Genomic DNA, 21,105 nt, shown 5'->3' on the forward strand with positions numbered 1-21,105 from the left:
ATATCTAATTGTATAGAATTTAGATATAGTTACTCTTCAATAATCTTCTCTATATATATACTTATAGAAAAGAGAATCCTTAGACTGGTGACGTGGCATAGACAATCAGGTATTGAATTTATCTATTTTTTTCAGAAGTTAGTAGGCGTTTGACCATGCTTGAAAATTAAAAAAAAGTAGCTTTTGTTTTTAAAAGTGGAAAATGATATCTGGAGATGTGTTAGGGTATGAAATAAATTACAGTTGTTTTTGAATTTTTGTGAGTAATTTGGAGTGAAAAAAGTGCAAACACCTTCTTGTTATTTTTGGAATTTCTGAAATTTTATTAAAAAATTGAACACCGACGCAAACAAAGTGGCGGATAAACTCGCAGCACTAAGCCATGTCCACAGATACCAAATGATCTTCTTAAGAGGGGACTGCCACAGCTGGATAGAATGGGAGCTGTATCATTGCCAGTACGGCAACTAAAACCGATCGAGTCACAATTCAACCTACCATATGTAGTGCATAGATAAACGCACTCTCCTGTTTTTTTTTTCCCATATATTTTAGTCGGGCTTAAATAATAGGGATTGGTATGCCAATCTCTCAAAATAATGGGCCCTTTGATAGACTTTTCTGCAGAAAAAACATTAAATAAAAGAACAAATGCTGATATTTTATACTAAATACACTGATATTACAACTAGAATTCTGAAAACAGCCACTTGGAAATTGTTAACACTTAAAACACTGCTAACACTATAAATTATATCCTAATACTTGAGTGAACTTCAGTTATACAATTTAACACTAAATGTACACAGATTTCAGCATTCCTAGGCATCCGAGAGGCTAGAACTCTCCCAGATTTCTAGACATTTGAGAGGCTATAACTCTCCGGAATCCCCTTTTCCTTTTTCCTGAATATCCTCCTCTATTGGCCCACCCCTTTTCTACAGGAAAACTACCCCGCAATTGTCTCATGACAGTTATTAAGTCTTTTAATTGTTTATTTTTTGCCTCCTGAATAAATATTTATAACTTGATCCACATCATTACCCTCCCCTAAAAGAGTCACCTTGTCCTCCAGGTGAAAATGTGCAAATAGCATATCAATAATTGCATATTCTATACTCACCTTCATCTATTTTGGGTGCCTTTGAAATAATTAATAGGTTAAGCTGCCTATTTTTACAATGATTATTGGGGCCAAGATTTTCATCACATCTAAAACATAACCCTTGTTGTCTTTTTTGAGCAAATTCTGAATTAGACAACCTTTTGAATTGTCCCTCTGATTTTATTGCCAAAGTAGTCGACTTTGCAGTAGTATGCATTGGTGAATCAATGTTACTACTTGATGATCTAGTTCTTGAGTAACATTCTTCAAGTATGTTTGCGACACGAGGATAATTGGGTCTAAACCCAACTGGTTTATTACATAAACTTCTTGTATTTTGTTCAAATTTAAAACTTTGAACTTCCTACAAAACATAATTTCAATCCTCCACCTTTTGAACTATCTCCATTACCTCCCTCAATGTTTGAGTCCGTAAAAGCATCACTTCTTCTTGAATTTCCTCTTTCAGACCATTCAAAAATGCTCCCGATAATATTTCATCAGAAGCCTCATTCATAGATGCTAACATCTTTTCAAACTCTTTACGAAACACAGTTACTATGGTGGTCTGCTTCAGCCCTATTAAGATAACATATTGGTTGATCTTTTGAGAATCATAAAATCGATTTAAAAGCACTCATTTAAGTCTTCCTAGGTTGACATTTGTTGTCGAGATTCCATCCAGTAATACCAATTTAAGGCTTTTCCTTCCAAACAAACACCTGTTACCCATAATATTTTCACTTCAGAAATTTCATTCACTTGGAAATATCGTTCTACTTTGAAAATCCATCCCAAAGGATCATCTCCTTCGAAAACTGATAATTGTAGATTTCAAAACTTCTTCCCATCTTTTTCTAAAGACAAGTTGACATTGCTTCCCTCTTCTTAGTTTTCGATGGATCTTGTTTGAGAAGGGATGCTTCTGTCATCACAGTTCTCCCTTGGGTTTCAATTCTTACAAGAGACTCTCTCATTTCTTGAAACCATCCTTCCAGTTTTCTGACATCTTTGCTTATTCCTGTCAAATTAGTCTCTACCTATTCAATGTGTCCCTCTATTTTACTCACCATACCCGAACGTTACTGCTCTATCACAAAATTAATAGACTTTTCTGTAGAAAAATAGTAGATAAAGGAACAAATACTGATATTTTGTACTAAATACATGATATTACAACAAGAATTCTGAAATTAGCTGCTCGGATATTGTTAACACTTAAAACACTTTTAACACTATAAATTATTGTAATACCCCAATCTTTTCTTAAGCCTAAATCCGTCTTTTGAGTGGATATGTATGACTTCCAAAGTGATTGATGTTTAAAACATGTTTTATTTCTCTAATTTCTACATTTTTTCATGTAGAGCATTGAATAAGATTTCCATCGATACCAATTTCATCAAAATCCAACATCGGATCAGTGAGTTATGGCTATTTTACTCAACGGTATCGGATCGCCCAGGTTTGACAGTCGACCTGGTGGACCTACAGGTCCCTAGTGGACCGTCAAGTACCCTGTCAAGCTGAGGCCGTGACTCTTTTTTCAAGCCATCGTGCGACGGCCAAGTTGGTGGACCGTCAAAAAGTTGACGGACCGTCAAGGGTTCCGTCAGGTAGAGACAGAATGTCTCATTTCTGGCCCTCGAGTGATGGACGACTTGGTGGACCATCAGTTTAGTGACAGACCATCACTTCAACCATCACGTCGAGGCAGAAGGTTCCATTTTTTTTGTTGGAGTGACGGACAACTTGGTGGACTGTCAGTCCATTTGACGGACCGTCAGGTCGACCGTCACAGGCCCCAATCAGCAAATTTCAGCATTTTCAAAAAGGGTATTTTGGTCATTTCCTCCCCATGTGGTCTTATATATATATATCAAAGTGGAGAAGAGACACTCATTTCCTCTTCTTTCTCTTCCAATCTTCCAAGAATCTCCTAGAAACTAGGGTTTCTACAAGATCCAAAGTCCAAATCCTCTTCTAAGAAATTCAAAGAAACTTCCATGACTTTCTCCAAGCTGTTCAAGAACTAAGTTTCTCAAGTCAAAGGCGTCAAGAATCTTGGCCTAAAAGTGTGAGAAGAGTTCCAAACAAGTTTCTACATCTTCAAATCAAAATCCAAGGTATGTGGGGTTTGAACAAGAACGCTTCTTTCGTTCTTGTGCCTAAAGATTTACTTTCTATTATTGATTTACATGATTTTGCAAGTGGTTTTACACCCAAATTTCTTTATGTATGATTTATGAGACTTCAGTTGAATAAGCTTGATATTTATGGTTATTTCACCATTATGCTTCTTAAATTGAGCATTTATTCCATGAGTTGTATATTGTCATTATATATATTGATGATTTCTAAGTGATTTATGATAAGTGTCAAGATTTGTGTTATTGTATGAGAGATTTGACTATTGAATACATATCGATACTTGAGATTGAAAGTCAAGAATGAGTCCAATGATGTTTCCTTGAAGCTTTGGTATTTGAAATGATTTGATAAGCAAGGTTACTTGATGTTGAGAAAGATTGTTTGATTTTGAGTCGAGTTAGGAATCCACAGTCGTATATGATTTACCGATGAGATATACAGTTTTTTTGGCCATCATGATAGACCCATGAGTTGATATTGATTGGGGTGGATTTCCTAACGCGTTCTGAGCTGAGTCTGGGAGGAGTATTTAGCACCAAGCTAAAAATTTGATATTTCTCCAGAACTATGTGCCACCGTAGGATTGATGTTGATAATTGTGGGCCAAAGGCCGAGTATGAGATTGTGATGATGAGATTGAGGTTGTACTCCCTGGCAAAAGTACGACACCCCTGCCAATGTGGGGTTCTCTCCTTAGAAGGGCAAAACGTTGGACTCTATGCGGCTCACATGGAGTAGTTATGTCGGTTATAAGAAACTCCCAGACCCATAATGATCCAAATACCTTGAGTTATCGAGTCACTCTAAGTCATGAGTCAAAGCTTTTGGAGTTGAGTTGAATGATTTATGAGATTTATGAAGCACGTGTTATTACTGATGATTTATGAAAATAATGTTTTAGATAATTCAAGCGAAGAGAGTTAGCATGCATGGTTTTCTTATACATTTATGATATTATTTAAAATGCTGCATCCGCCCCCGCATACTCAGTACATTCCCAAGTACTGACTCCTATACCCTTTTTTATTCTATATTTCCTCGTGATATAGGTTCTGGTGCCTAGTGTCAGCCGCGACAGTGATCTACGAGTACCTTCATCTACATTCCTGCAATTGGTGAGTCCTCATGGTTCGAGGACCTATGTTCATGATTTTTGTCTTGTTAATTGATGGTTGTTTATTTTTTCGTTCAGCATGAGCCAGTTGGGGATCTGTCCCAATGGCTCTTCAGTCTTATGTAGTAGAGGCTTTGTCAGACTAGAGTACCAGTATGTACAGAACCTTGGTATTTTGATTGTACAGGACAGTATTATTTTGTATCTCAATATGTTCATGGCATGATTATTCTTCCTTATTACCGCTCGATTATTGTCATGGTGAATTATAGGAGTAAAGACAGGCTCAGAGGGTTAGCTTAAGACTGTGTGTGGCCTTAAGCACCGTGTGACCTCTCGGGATAGGTTCTTGGGGCGTTACAATTATATCCTAATACTTTAATGAACTTTAGTTATACAATACATAACACTAAATTTACACAGATTTCAACATTCCTAGGCATTCAAGAGGCTAGAACTCTCCCACATTTCTAGCCATTCGAGAGGTTAGAACTCTCCAGAATCTCCTTTTCCTTTTTCCTGAATACCCTCCTCTACCGCCTGCCCCTTTTTCTACCGAAAAAACTACTCCGTAACTGTATTATGACAGTTACTAAGTCTTTTAATTGTTTATTTTGGCCTCCTGGAATAAGTATTTAAAACTTGAGTCACATCAGTCTTCCCCTATTTTGTCCTCCAGGCTATTTGCCAATTCCAAATAAAAGAATGTTGGTTTGATAGTAAATAAAAAAAAAAGTGAAAACAGAATTTTTCAAAACTTTATTGCCATACGTGTTCTCTAGAGTTCAACTGCGGATAAAAGTAAAAAATTTCCATGTCAAATGCCCCCTTAGGCAATTAACTTCTTGAATCAGGCACAAACTAAACTTCAGTTCTCTAATTACCTCTTTCCAAATTTTCCTTCTTCACACCATGCAAACTTTAGAATAGTTAATCACAAATTCCTGAAGTCATTCAAGATGTCATCCGACATTACACCTCAGGTATGGCATTATTCAGTTCGTTAGTACTTTCGTTATCTTCCACCACATGAATTGTGAATATTTACTTTGCTTGCTGCTTTTTTGGATTTACGTATAATCCAACTACGAAATGTTAAGATAAAGAACAAAAACCACTGCACAATTTGGTTGAGACTCTACAATGTAGTTTGAATTGTACTTTCTTTATACGGTTATTAATTCACTGGTTTTTAATTCTCAATTACTTCTAATTACTTCTGCCCCATTAATTGTAGCCACATACTGTGTTATGATTCGGATAGAATAAGCAAACCATAAGTAAAAGAAAACAAGAACAACACACAGATTTACGTGGAAACCTTTGCGGGAAAAATCACGGGCAGAGGCTCCTGGTTTCACTTTAATGGAAAGAGAGTACAATGTGCAGAAGGCTAAATTTTCTAAGAAATAAACTAGCCCACTAAATCACATTTATATATTACGTACGTACAAATAGGTCCTAGGCCAAAAACATAATGGTCCATCAACCAAAATTTGGGTCACAACTCTAACAATCTCCACCTTGACATGAATTCTAATTTAGAACTCAAATCCATTTCAAGACAAACTCTCCACCTCTTCCACAAAAGCCCCTAAGGGCACATCTTAACAGCTAACACTAACCAAGTCCAAGCAATGCTCAAACTTGGCACTTGGTAGTGTCTTGGTTATCATATTAGCGGGATTATCATGAATACTAATCTTTTTCACCACAATATCACCACAAGCAATAATTTCATGCACAAAATGATACCGAACATTGATGTGCTTTGTCCTCTCATGAAACATCTGATCTTTCGTAAGGAAGATAGCACTCTGACTATCGTAAAAGACCATAGTAATCTGTAAGTCTTTGCTAAGTTCACCAAATGGACCCTTCAACAAAATAGCTTCCTTGAAAGCCTCTATAATAGCCATGTACTTTGTCTCAGTAGTTGACAAAGCAACCGTAGTTTGTAAGGTAGCTTTACAACTAATAGCACAATTACCAATGGTGAAAACATAGTCTGTAAGGGACCTTCTTTTATCACGATCTCCTACAAAATCAGAATCAACATACCCGCTTACTCCATCTCTATTTTTCCCAAACTGCAAACAAACATCAGTAAATCCATGCAAGTATCTGAAAATCCACTGAACTGTTTTCCAATGTTCTTTGCCAGGATTTGCCATGTATCTGCTAACTGCACTGATGGCATAAGACAAATCTGATTGAGAATACACCATCGCATACATAAGAGACCCGACGATACTAGAGTATGGAACTCAAGCATATAGTCACACTCATCATCTTTTTTTAGAGATAAAGTGGCCGAGAGTTTGAAGTGAGCTACTAATGGAGTACTTAAAGGTTTGGCATTTTGCATATTGAGCCTGTGAAGCACTTCCTCAAAATACCTTTTCTGACTCAAATATAACTTACACTTTTCTCTATCCTGTATAATTTCCATGCCAAGGATCTTCTTTGCTTCTCCTAGATCCTTCATCTCAAACTCCTTACTAAGCTGGGATTTGGCTTTTATTATCTCTCTCACATCCTTTGCTGCAATCAACATATCATCAACATAAAAGAGAAGATACACGAATGAACCATCACTTACCTCCTTGAAGTAGAAATAACTATCATAGCTGCTCCTCTAAAATGTATGAGAGGTCATAAAAGATTAAACCTCTTATACCACTACCTGGGCAACTGCTTTAAGCCATAAAGAGACTTTTTCAACAAGCATACATAGTCCTCCTTTTTTGAGACTACAAAACCCCCTGGTTGTTGCATATAGATGTCCTCCTCAAGTTTTCCATGTAAGAATGCAGTTTTGACATCCAACTTCTCAAGGCCAAGATTATGTATAGCCACAATACAAAGCAATGCTTGAATCGAACTATGCTTTACAATAGGGGAACACACATCTGTGAAGTCAATACATGAAACCTGACTGTAACCTTTAGTAACTAGTCGTTCTTTATACCTAGCATCTTCAACTCTCGATGTTCCTTCTTTCTTTTTGAATACCCACTTGCAATGGATAACTTTATTATCTTTAGGCAATCTCACCAGATCCCATATTCCATTCTTATAAAGTGATTCCATCTCCACCTGCATAGAAATCATCCATCAGCTGGAATTACCACAACTAACTACCTCTGAGTAAAAAGAAGGATCTTCACCAGAATCAATACCTTCTGCTACACTCAATACATAAGTAACTAAATCAGGTTCAGCATACTTGTGAGAAGGTCTAATATCTCTTCTAGGCCTATCTTTAACAATTGATTATTGTGGTGCCACTGGTGGTAAAGAAGAAATAGTATCACTTTGTATCTCCGGGCTAGACTGAGAAGTAGGCACTGGTGTAGATTCTGTTCCAATCTGCAATTCAACATGGATTCTTGACTTTTGCTGATTCATGTCACTAAGCTCATTTAGAGGTGAAGCACTAGATTTGGAGGGAGCCGAAAGCATGGCAGATTCATCAAACACAACATCCCTGCTAATTATAACCTTTCTATTTTTTGGACACCAGAGCTTATAACCTTTAACAACAGGCTTATAACCCATAAATAAGCACTTGACAGATCTAGCTTCCAATTTTCCATTATCAACATGAGCATACACAGGACATCCAAATATCCTTAAATCAGAATAACCAGCAGGAGTACCAGACCATACCTCTTGTAGAGGCTTTTTATCAATCAAAATTGAAGGAGAATGGTTAATAAGAAGACAAGATGTAGAAGCAGCTATATTGGGTAAACCAGCATTAGAGAGCATACAACGCACCTTCTCTATTATAGTCCTATTCATTCGTTCGGCCACACCATTCTGCTGCAGAGTATGATGAACTTTCAAGTGTCTTACAATTCCTTCTGACTTGAGAACAAAACTCTAAACCATTTTCGGTCTGAAGGCATTTTACTTATTTCCCTGTTTGCTTTTCAATCATAGTCTTCCACTCCTTGAAAGTAGGCAACACATCATTCTTTTTCTTCAGAAAGAACACCCAAACTTTTCTGGAATAGTCATTAATAATAGTCAATAAGTAATTAGTGCCTCCTCTAGAAGGTACTCTAGCAGGACCCCAAAGATCAAAATGAATGTAATCAAGTGTTCCCTTATTTGAGTGGATGCCTTTAGTTAATCTGACTCTCTTCTGCTTCTCAAAAATATAGTGCTCACAGAACTCTAATTTGGTAATACTCTGCCCATCCAGAAGTCCTCTCCTGCTTAGTTCAGCCATCCTATTTTCACTCATATACCCTAAGCGCATATGCCAACATTTAGCAATGTTACTTTCTAATAGAGAGGAGCTAAAAATGGTTGCATCACCTATAACAGTAGAGCCTTGTAGGACATACAAATTTGTAGACTTTCTCTGTCCCTTCATCACAACAACAGAACCTTTAGTAACCTTCAGGACTCCACCTTCACTAGTGTACCTATAATCGTTCGAATCAAGGTTACTTAAGGAAATAAGATTTCTCTTCAGGTAGGGACATACCGCACATCACCAAGTGTCCTCACAACCTCATCAAATATCTTGATCCTGATTGTTCCAATTCTAGCTATCTTATAAGGTGTGTTATTTCCCATCAACACAACACCTTTACAGACTGATTCATATGTTGTAAACCAATCCCGATTATGACACGTATGAAACGTGAAAGCTGAATCAAGAATCTAATCCTCACAGGGTTTGGAGTTACCATCAAAAACTACCAAGAGTTTTCCATCACTACCGCCATCTTCAACAAAACTGGCTTCACTGTACTTCACTGGATAGTTTTTCTTTTGGTTTTTGAGCCTCTCTTTTCTTTTTACTCTGTAACTTCCAATACTCGGATTTGATATGGCCCTTCTTCTTATAGTAATTAAAAGTTTTGTTTCTATTTATCGATGTCTACCTATTACTATCATCACCCTAAGAATTCCTCTTATGAGTCCTTCCTCCTTGAATAATGACACCATCTTCTTGAGTCTCTAACCCATTCACAAGATGCTTTATCTTCTCCTTAGAGAACAATGCATCATAGACTTCATCAATCATCAGGGTATCACGACTATATAAAATTGTATCCCTAAAGGTCGTATATGATGCAAGCAGTGAACACAATAAAATTAACCCTAAATATTCCTCATCATACTTAACCTCCAGAGTCTTTAAATCAAAGATAATTTTTTTAAAGACAGATAGGTGATCTTCCAAAGATGCACCCTCAGACATACGATGGGAATAAAGTCATTGTTTGAGATATAACTTACTTGTTAGGCTTTTCGTTATGCATAAAGATTCCAATTCAAAACATCCTGAAGAATATGATTGGATAAATGAAGGTGGATCTAAGATAGAGCCTTACAATCCTTATGCCATTTGTCCTCATCCTTTCCTGATGAGGGCATCTTATCAAACCCTAATAGAGCATCATCCAAATCCATCTGCATGAACATAGCCCTCATCTTAACCTGCCACAACGAAAATTTAGTGTTGCAATCCAATAATGGAATATCATACTTCATAGTTACCATCTCCGAGAAAATAATTAACCAAGCTCTGATACCAGTTTGTTATGATTCGAACAGAATAAGCAAACCACAAGTAAAATAAAACAAAAACAACACACAGATTTACATGGAAACTATTACGGAAAAAACCACAAGCAGAGGCAGAGAAGGTTTCACTAGAATGGAAAGAGAGTACAACGTGGAGAAGGCTAAATTTTTTGAATAATAAAATAACCCACTAAATCACACTTATATATTACGTGCGTACAAATAGGTCCTAGCCAAAAACATAAAGGTCCATCAACTAAAATTCAGGTCACAACTCTAACATACCGCCCTATGGATTCTTCTGCCTTACTTATACTCCCCCTCTAGACTATTGTAGTAAATTTTAGGATCAAGAACCCTATAGATATTAGTCAACACAAGTATAATGATAATAACAAAGACAATAACAAGAAAATAATATCAACAATTAAAAAACCAAAGAAGACAGAAAGTTAACGGGTTTGATTAGTGTGACCTACGTCCACAAGCGGAGAGGAGCAATTTCATTATACCATCAAGAGAATACAATAGAGAGTGAAAAATTAGAGTAAATACTCTAATCAATCAAAAAATATCCCATAAGGGTAAACTTACAAGATCACTCCAAGAAAGGGGTCAGACAAGTGTTTCCCAACATCCACTATCTTACAAATACTCTTAAAAAAGGATAAAAGGAAGAAATCTATGATGATTTTTTCAAGTGACTCAAGATCTATTTAGAATAAAAGAACTCTCCTCTATCTATACGAAGAGGTTCTTGGGCTCCAAGTAGAATAGAAAAGAAAAACAAAAATCTCGAACAATCTCATCCACATAGCCAAACTTTGGCTCCAAGAAAAAATCTCTTGGTAGATATTTTCAACAAAATATCATGAGATTTTCAGAAAAATATCATAAGATTTCACAAAAATATCAAGAGATTTTTAATAAAATAATGGCCATAATATGGCCACATTACAAATCTCCACCTTGGCCTAATTTTGGCTAATATAGTAATATGCTCCAACCTCTCTGCAAAAGCCCCTATGGGATAAATCATTCTTCATTAATGGAAATCAAGTTCATGCAGTGCTTTAACTTGCCAACTGAACGAGGCTTCATAAGTAGGATTGTCTCTGATATTGATCTTCTGAATAAAGACTTTTCTGTCAATAATGATTTCCCGAATGTAATGATACTTGATATCAATGTGAGTTATCCTCTCATGATACATCTGATCATTAGTCAAGTAAATGGAACTTTGACTATCACATAAAATAGTAATACCACCTTAATGTAAACTAAGTTCAACAAATAGACCCTTCAGCCTTAAGGCTTCTTTGATCACCTCGGTCACTGCTACATATTCTATTTTAGTAGTAGATAAAGCTACTACATGTTGTAATGTAGATTTCTAGATGATATCACAAACAGCCATACAAAATATGTATCAAGATCATCTGCATAATCAGAGTCTCCAAAACCAACCAAAGTGTTAGTATTTTTCTCGAACTATAAACATGAAGTACCTCGCAAGTATTTGAGAATCTATTTCATAGTCTGCCAATGAATTTTATTGGGATTAGCCAAATAACGACATATAATACTAACTACTTGTGAAATGTCAAGATGCGTACACACCATTGCATACATGATACTGACAACTATACTAGAATATGGTATATGTGCCATATAACTCTCTTCTTCCTCTGACTTTTGTGATTGAGTAGTTGGTAACTTAAATTGAGCAGTAAGAGGATTACTCACTAGTTTAGCATCTTTTATGCCAAACCCTTTTGAGATCTTCTCCAAGTACTTCTTTTAGTCTAGGAATAGCATGTTGGCTCCTCCATATCTTTTGATCTCCATACCAAGGATTTTCTTAGTTTATCCCATATCTTTCATTGTAATTTCACTTTTCAGTTGATTTATCAAATTGTGAATTTCTATCAAATCCTTAGAAATAATGAGCATGTCATCAACATATAACTGTAAGAAATCAAATGGACTATTATTTATCTTTCAGATGTAAACACAATTATCATACATTCTCCTCGAATAACCATGACCAATCATAAAGAAATAAAACTTTTGTACCATTGTCTTAAGGACTGTTTTAGTCCGTTCAAGGATTTATTTAACAAGCAAACATAATCTTCTTTTTCTCTAATTTAAATCCTTAAGGTTGATGCATGTATATTTGTTCCTCAAGTTCTCCAGGTAAGAAAGTTGTCTTAATATTAAGTTGTTCTAATTCCAAATCATACATGGAACCTTAGGAAAGTAAGAATGACTAGAGATATGTTTAACAATAGGTGAGAAAATATCATTAAAATCAACTCCCTGTACCTGACTATAGCCCTTTGCAACTAATCGTGCCTTATACCTTGCACCTTCATCCCATGGAATTTTATCCTTTTTCTTGAAGACCAATTTGCAACCAATGGTTCTCTTTCTTGATGATGGCTTCATAAGGGACCAAGTACCATTCTTATGAAGAGATTCAATTTCTTCATTCATTACAATAGGTCACTTAGCTAAATCAACACCAAAAACTTCTTTTGAATACTTTGATACTTCGATAATTTCTTCTATTTTCTGTACAACTGAAAAGAAAATGCAACATAAGATCCTTACCTTTTGGGATTTTAAATTGAAATTTTTGGTATGTGTGTGCCTATAGAATAAACATTTGGTTCAACTCTAGAAGATCAACTTTTATCTCAACTTCTGAAGCTTCAGTTCTCGAGTTTCAATTGTATCTTTTTCCATAGCTAATGAGCTTGGCTTACAAGGAATGTCAGGCTCCACCACTACCTTATTATATACACCCTACTCTTTATTCTTATTGCAAGAACTAGAAAGCTCCTTTCTTGGATGTAACATAGATGATTCATCAAATGTTATATCTCTGCTAATTATAAATTTTGGTGTCTTAGGATCACGATACCTAAGTTTGTATCCTTTCACCCCAGATGCATGGTAAAACCTCAAAAAAATTTTATGATTTTACTTTAGAACCTCCCTCATATTTAACTATGATTTTTGACTTAAAACATGATTAGATATGGTAATAGGATCATTGGGGGACGGTTTTAGAATTTTTTAAAAGTGTTCGGGGTTATTTCGAGAATTCAAACCAGTAATGGTCCGTGATAGAGACATACCATGCCTTGTACATGCTGTGATAAGAGCGTGGACACCCTTGGGTTGCTGTGATATCAGTGTGCCACGCCCAAGGGCACTAAATGCTTTTTTTTTATTTTTTTTAGTTGGGACAAGGGCTTTTTTGTCTTTTACCCTATTAAACGAATTTGTACATTCTTTAACCCGTATTTCCCATTATTTATCAAGGATTAATACCATAATTCCTCCTCTTAATTCTTAAGTAAATCAATTTGGGTTCTTTCCAAGGATTCCACCCTTAGGTACTCTGAATTCAAGCCCTTCTCAAAATTCTACAGTCGCAAAGGTATGTTGAACAATCCATACATTAATTACTATCCTATAGTGTGAATGTTGATATTTTTTTACTTTTTTTAATTGAAATTTTAAAGTTGGGTTTGAGAATTATCATTACAAATATTAAATATTAATCTTTCCCACTTCTTACAAACTATTTATAACCACTTGTGTTGGGTTTTGGTGATTTGAATAAAATGATTGAAAAAATGTATTTCATTATATAAGTTTTGAAACATTTAGTGTTATTAATGATTGAAATTATGATTTTCAAGCCCTTTGAAAAAGCTTTGAATTGAGATGATGACCAGAGATGACGACCCATCTTTTTGAACTAATGAAAGTGTTGAAATTTATGACATGCTTTGAGATTCTTATACAATTTAATGATGAATATGAGCATTGTTCTGACTCATGGGGTTAAGGAGTCAATAATATTTATGATAATATTTTATTGCCATGATATGAACAGCTTACACATCTTGGTATGATGATACCAGTAAGAATATGCCCTACTGAATGACTGGAGGAATACTGTTATGTGAAAAATGCCTTAATTAGGCTCTAAAGGGAGTTATATAGCTTCATCGTGAAGGTGTCACTCCTCAGACCAATGCTCAAAGCTTATGTTTTCCGGCATCAAGATGTCGTACCTTAATTGGAAGATGAAATAGTGTCCTTACCATGAGGATAGTCCTTAAAATGAGGATAATATAGTGGCTCTACTCTAATGGTGACTTTTGCCTAACCTCTGTACGTGCGACTAACATAGATTGTGGCCCCGACGGTTGGGGAGTACTGGACCCATATATCCTGTGGGTTAATAGATGACGGGGAAAACTACATAGGTCGGGATTAAATTTTAAATGGTCATGGTTCAAGTTCCTTGCCCCTTACCCCGCCACTTATTATACTGATGGTGAATGAGCATATGATTTATGACTAGTTTTTAATATTTCCATTTTGTATCCCTTTCCTTGGGTTGCAAGCCAGTATTCGTCGTACTGACCACCCCCGGATGCTACATCATTTCATGATGTTGGTTTGGAGGTATTTTCTTGTAACCCTGTGCAATGTTAGATTGTTCGTTCCCTTTATAGGACAACTGGTGAGAAGTTGTGTACCCTGCATCATCTGGAAAACATTCATACTTTTTAGTTATTCAATCATTATCATACAATTGATTTTTCTTTTGGCATAGTAGGGGTCATTTCCTAACTTAGTAGATATTTTATGGATAGAATCTTCCGAACTGTATTGGGTTAAGGGTCCTAGATTTGTACCTGGCCATCAAATGCTTTTTTTGTTATTTATCAAACTCTTTAATTTTATGGATTGGTTTCCGCAGTTTCATCGTATTACTGTGCATATTATGTAAGCTAAAGGACTATCTTAGGCCTTGGTTGGCTTGGGGTTTCTGTCACATCTAGGGCCCCAGTTTGGGTCATGATATGCATATCCAAGGAGAATACACTTTTTAGCCCTTGGCTCTAGTTTTCTATCATTCACTAACATATATGCAGGACAACCAAAAAAAATTTTAAATCAGAATAATTAGAAGGAGTACCTGATGATACTTCCTCTGGAGTCTTAAAGTTCAAAGGTGAAGAAGGAGCACGATGGACAAGATAGCAAATTGTAGAAAAAATCTATGCCCAAAAAGTGTTTGTCAATCCAGCATTTGAAATCATGCAATGAGCAAATTTCAAAAGAGTTTTGTCCATCCATACTATAACACCATTTTATGGAGAGGTCATCCTCATAGTGAGATATTGAGCTATTCCTTTATTTTTTCAAAATTAATTGAACTTATCATTACAAAATTTCAAGCCATTATCTATTCTAAGAATCTTGAACTGTTTTCTTATTTGCTTCTCAATCAAAACATTCCATTATTTACCACATTAAAAATATTCATCACCAAAACATTCCATTGTTTGAAAGTTAGGAAAGCATCACTTTTGTTTTTGACGTAATAAAACCAAACTTTCCTTGAGTAAACATCAATGAAAGTTAACAGATACCTAACATCACCTTTTGATAGGGTATGAGAAGGAACCCAAAGATCTAAATGAATGATAGTCAAAAGTACATCTTGTTTAATGAATTGCTGGAGATTTAAAACTGAACTTTTCTTCTCTCTGAACGCATAATGTTTACAGAACTGCAAGTTCTAGATACTTTGTCCATATAGAAGTCCTTTTTTGCTATGGATGGAAAGACATTTTTCATTCATATATCGCATATGCCACAATTTGGTGATGTCATAATCAAATTAATTTGAAGTGGAAACAACAGCAGCACCTGTAATAGTGGATCCCAATAAAGTGTACAACATACCATATCAACGTACTTTTATGATCACAAGAGCACCTAGAGAGAACTTCAGAACTCTACATTCACCTTTGTATTTGCACCCAAGTGATTCTAAAGTGCCCAATGAGATGAGATTTTTCTTTAAGTAAGGAACATATCTAATATCGATGAGTGTTTTCACCATATCGTGCATTTTGATTTGGTCTATACGTTTACCAAAAACTTTGCAGGGAGCACTGTTGGCCATCAAGACAACTCTAACTCCAACATAAATATATAGATTCCTCAGACTCATTAGCAGCTACACTTGCTTCAGTATGATTATTAGTTTGATTCTCATTTTTGTTTTTCTTATCCTTTTCTTTGTTTTTCAACTTACAAAATTCACAAATAATATAACTTTTTTAATGAACGTATTTGCACACTATATTTCTTGACTTTGACCTTGATTAAAACCTCTCACTATTTGATTCTTTCTTATTAGATATACCTCTTACAAACAATCCTTCCTCATAGGTTCCACTACTTTCCACATTAATATCTCTATTTATCCATTCTTTTGATTCCAAGATAGATTTGATTTCCCTGTAAGAGCTATTATACTTTCCATAAAGCATAGTATCTCTAATATGCTTAAATGATTGGGGTAAGGAAATAATTAATAAGAAGACTTGATCTTCATCATTAGCTTTAGCGTCTATATACCCAAATCCGTAAGAATAGAATAAAATGCATCAATATGTGAGAGTCTAGGTGTACCTTCAACCATACAAAATGTGTAAAACTTTTGCATTAGGTAAAGCTTGTTTTTCATTGTATTTTTCATATACCGGGTCTTTAATTTTTTCCACATTCCTTTGGCTATGGTTTCTGAAGACACTTCAGATAAAACCTTATTTGTGAGATTTAAAATAATACTTGATTTTGCCTTTTTGTCAATAATTATAATAAGAAAGACAATAACAAGATAATAATAACAATAATTAAATAGAAAAAAAAAGTCATATATTAACGTGGTTCGATCAGTGTGAATGACGCCCATAAGTGGAGGGGAGCAATTTCACTATACCAACAAGAAGAGTTAATAAAGTGTACAAAATTAGAGTAAATACTATAAACAACCTAAAAATATCCTGAAAAAGTATGCTCACAAGAAAGGATTCACATAAGTTGTCACGACCCAAACCAAGGCCATGGCCGCGATAGACATCCTGAACCTTGAAGGCCCGAGAGACCCCTTAGCATTTTATCATAAGAATAACTCGTATGGTATAAAAGAGCAGAAGATAAATAGAAAATATGGTATTCCCGAAATCAAACTTAAAACTTCATAACATTGTATCAAAAGGAAAAACCTAAATCCAATCTAAATAATCTATGAACCCTCTACTAAAATGAAAATAATAGTCTGTCTAAATTGGGACAAAGCTCCCGGTCGGACCATAAATCAACTGAAAACCATCACATGGATAAGATGCCTTCAGAAGTAAGGGAGGCTCACCAACTAAGAACTCTTAGAATAATCTACTGTTGCTGAACTGGAACACTGGACTGAGCCTCAGATCCTACATTATGAGAAAATGTAGCTACCACAAAGGACCATTAATAGTTGAAATGTGTTGTTGTGTAGAACAATTCAAAAGCAGTATAATTCATATAACATGATCAAAAGCATTATGAAAAACAGTTTACATAATAGAAATCAAACCTATGGGCATACTTTAAAGAATTTCAGACATTCAAGTAAATACTTGAAATCAACTCTTGACTTTAGTTCTGAGCTAGATGGTACACCCTACATACATTCAATCCCATGGGCTATATGGAATCTGCCCTTAACTCGGTGGCCAAGCCCCCAATTCAAGTTTGACGTAATGATTGGTGTTTTCATAAATTGGTATACCCGATGTGAGTATACTAGAGGAATCCCCCCATGTGAGATGTCAAATTATCCTCCCATGTAGGATAACATATCATAAAACCCACATCGGCAAAACATAATTTCTAGCAATGAGCCTTTACACTCAAATGTCTTCTTTGGGTAACCATCTAACTATCTTTAAGACTAATTTTAATACTTTAAAATCATGCTTCTTTCTTACAATGAAGTTCATTTCTAATTCTATTAAGGGCATATCATAATATGTATCGTCATATCGAGACTTGCAAGTCATTCATTATCATACAATATCACAGCCTTTCCCATTCAATAACATGTAAATAACCACCAAAAGATTTAAAAATCATATGAGAGTTATTATTTCAAAAGCATGTGCAACTTATCCATAAACCCTCTATTTTTATTTTCATGACTTACACATATGGTGGCTAATGTTATCATTTATCACAAGTAATTTTTTTTGGTCACAAGAGCCTTTTTTATATGAGTACGATCATGAGCTTGGAAACTTTTTAAGTATTATGGAAGATCACCTAAAAGGATGCACAACCCCAAGTGTGAAGAAGGCCCAAACCCACCCATAAAGTGCACTCAATAGGCGGTATGGAGTCCATTAATGAAAGGGCCCTTTAGTATTTTGTCTCTTATTTTAACATTATAGGGTTTCTAGTTCTTTAGTTGGTTATTATTGAAAGAACACTTCTCTTAGAGTGAGAGAGCGTCCAACTGAAATTAGGGCATTGTACAAGTGTGGAATCATTTGTGTGTTGCATTTTGCTTGATACGTTGGTGCTTGCACGGTGGATGCCTCTCTTGTGTAAATTACAATAGATAGGTGATAGTTGTGTGTAGTTTTAAGGGTCAAAGAGAGGAATAAGCTTTTGGGTTCTTAATATTATTCCATCCATTTGTCTACCTTTCTATCTTTATTTTGTTGTACCATTGGTAGTGTCTTGTATTTTAACCCATATTATTTTTGTTGTAATAATCTAGTTGTTCTTCATCCTATTGTTGTTAATATAGTTTGGGATTGTAAGTTGTCAATAGGTTTTAAACACCTTATTCTCTTGTGTTCTTGTTGTTATTCTTGAATTCCGGTGTGGTCATCAAAGAGGTCCACGATTTCTTGACTACTGGAATATTTTGGTGTGTGTTTTTTGTGTCTTCCTTGGTTATTCTTGTATTATTTGGTATCAGAGAATAGCATGATCTTTTTCCCAAAAGATCAATCATAGGCTCATAAACTTGAAAATTCAAAAAAAAAATTATCGAAAAATTAAAGATTCCAGAAAGAGGTGCAATATGTCCATTTTTGTTCTTGGCCAAGAAATTGTTGTTCTTGTTGTTGTAGTCTTGTCCGAATTTTGTTGTCTAGATCTAGTAATATTTTTCTTGTTTAGAGTGTTTCTAGTGTTTGTTTATTTCTCACTAACACTACAAGTGTCTATATCTAAAGTTTGAGCTTAATACATTGGCATTATTGTTGTGAACTTGAAAGTGGCCATATGTTGTGGATTTGGTGTAAACGTTGGGTGTGTTGTTGGTGTTCTTGAAAAATTGTTGTGGTTTTCTTGTTGTTCTTCATCCACTTCCATATCTTGACCATATTAAAGTACCTAATAGATCTAAAAAGGTGTAAGACAAAGTTGTAAAATTATTGGTGAAAGAAATTGAACCCATCATTTCCTAGACTTGACATCAACTTTTCAACCACTTACCTTGTTTCAAGGAGCCTTGTTTTGTGGAACTAGTAAAAGTAAAATCTCACCTTTTTGAGTTAAATTTGAAGAGTTTCAAGACTTGTGTTTTCCCTCCAATACTAATTGTCTTCCATTCTAAGCTTGTATGAGGACTAATCTTCAAGTTGTGACTAAAAATTTAGGTGGGACAACGACCAATTGCATGCTTCCACGTCACCTTTGCTACTATTCATGTCAATATTAAGATAAAAAATTGGATATTCTAGTTTCTACTTGTTGATTTTTGGTTTCAACTAGTTTATCCTAGAACTAATTAACAAACTAGCAAACTTCTACTAGGTTGTCAATTAGTTCTTTGAATTCATTGTTCGTGTCTAGGTTTCTTTTGTGATTTTATCGTTCTTAAATCGTAGTACTTCTTGATTCAAGTTCGTACATTACTTTCTTGAGTCATCAAACAAGGAATCCATTCTGACTAAGGATTATACTTACTCTTCAACTCACCACGAGTTACAAACCGACTTGCAAATATTTGTGAAATCAAGTGTGAGACCACAAAGTGTGTGAGAGTGTAGTGAGGTTGTTTTGAACTAACGTGTGTTTTGTTTTGTAGGATTTGTGCTATATTGTTTTGTGTGACGTTGTGGACTGATTGGGTGTCTTGTTGGACCATAACAAGAAGGGTTATTTTGGTACAACTATAATGGAAACCGAGGCTTCAAATGCTCAAACAATGGACAATAATGCCATCAATCTCATTTTTGCTCGCCTTAAAACTATGTCTCGAGATGTGGCTAGGTTGAATGTGGGTCCTGAGAAATTAGATACAGATATGGCATCAATGAGTGAGAGATTATAACATGTGTAAAGCCAAAGGAGTTGAACTTCCACCCCTCAAAACAACTCCCCAACTTATACACCCGAGAGCTTGCATCAAATGCTATATCAACCAATTGCAACAAATCAAACCAATCTTTACTCCCAAAGCTGAGAACAAGATAGAACAAACCATCCTCCACTCCACCAAGTCCAACAAGAAGGTCTTGGAACCCAAATACCACCACCAAAACCGAACCCTCTCATCCAAACTCTACTTGACCAAAGACCTCAATATCCAAATCCAATCCCATCACTACAAGCTCTGCTTAACCCAAATAGACCCATCCATGTTGAGAGCTATGGTAGGGGAGGAAAACATGATGCTTATGGGACGTATGATGTTTTTTAATTAAGGGAAAAAAGAATGAGTGGTATACAAAGAGAGTTAGGCCGAGAGGTGAGAGATGGTCACCCAAACCAAGATGTAGATCTCAATTCCATCAAAGTGAACCTTCCCTTTTTCAATGGTGAGAGTGATCCTAAAGACTACCTTGAATGTTAGTCATATTGTGACAAGATCTTCCAATTTAATGATCTAACAGAAGAAAAAAAAGTTGTTATGCAATAGATCACTTCAAAGTGTATGCTAATACATGGTGGGAGTATGTTAAAGGATTTGGGAATAAGATAATTGGGGGACAGCCTCCTCCTTGGTTGCGGTTGAAAAACCTTATGTGTAAAAGATACTTGCCCGAGACTTATAAAAATGAGCTCCTTTCCAGATTGTATAATTTGAGGCAAGGGAGCAAGAGTGTCATAGCTTACTACGACGAATTTCAATAATTGATGTTGAAACAAGATCAACAAAAGAACAAGTGTCATGACATCATGCGCTTCAAAGTTGAGTTGAACGAGGGCATCTCCCCTTGCATGATACTTCATAAGTTTGACACCATTAATGGAATCTTCCAAGCGATATTGGAGGTTGAAAAGGAGCTCAAAGAGAGCT

At 35.4% G+C, this 21,105-nt stretch overlaps 1 pseudogene; it reads right to left on the bottom strand.

Annotated features, from left to right (window-relative positions):
• Nucleotides 1-1,484: 1,484 nt before the first annotated feature.
• The window catches only part of LOC107846580, a 64,947-nt pseudogene continuing 45,326 nt past the window's right edge, over nt 1,485-21,105 (bottom strand).

Source organism: Capsicum annuum, unplaced genomic scaffold (assembly GCF_002878395.1).
Source record: "Capsicum annuum cultivar UCD-10X-F1 unplaced genomic scaffold, UCD10Xv1.1 ctg2819, whole genome shotgun sequence".
Classification (NCBI taxonomy): Eukaryota; Viridiplantae; Streptophyta; class Magnoliopsida; order Solanales; family Solanaceae; genus Capsicum; species Capsicum annuum.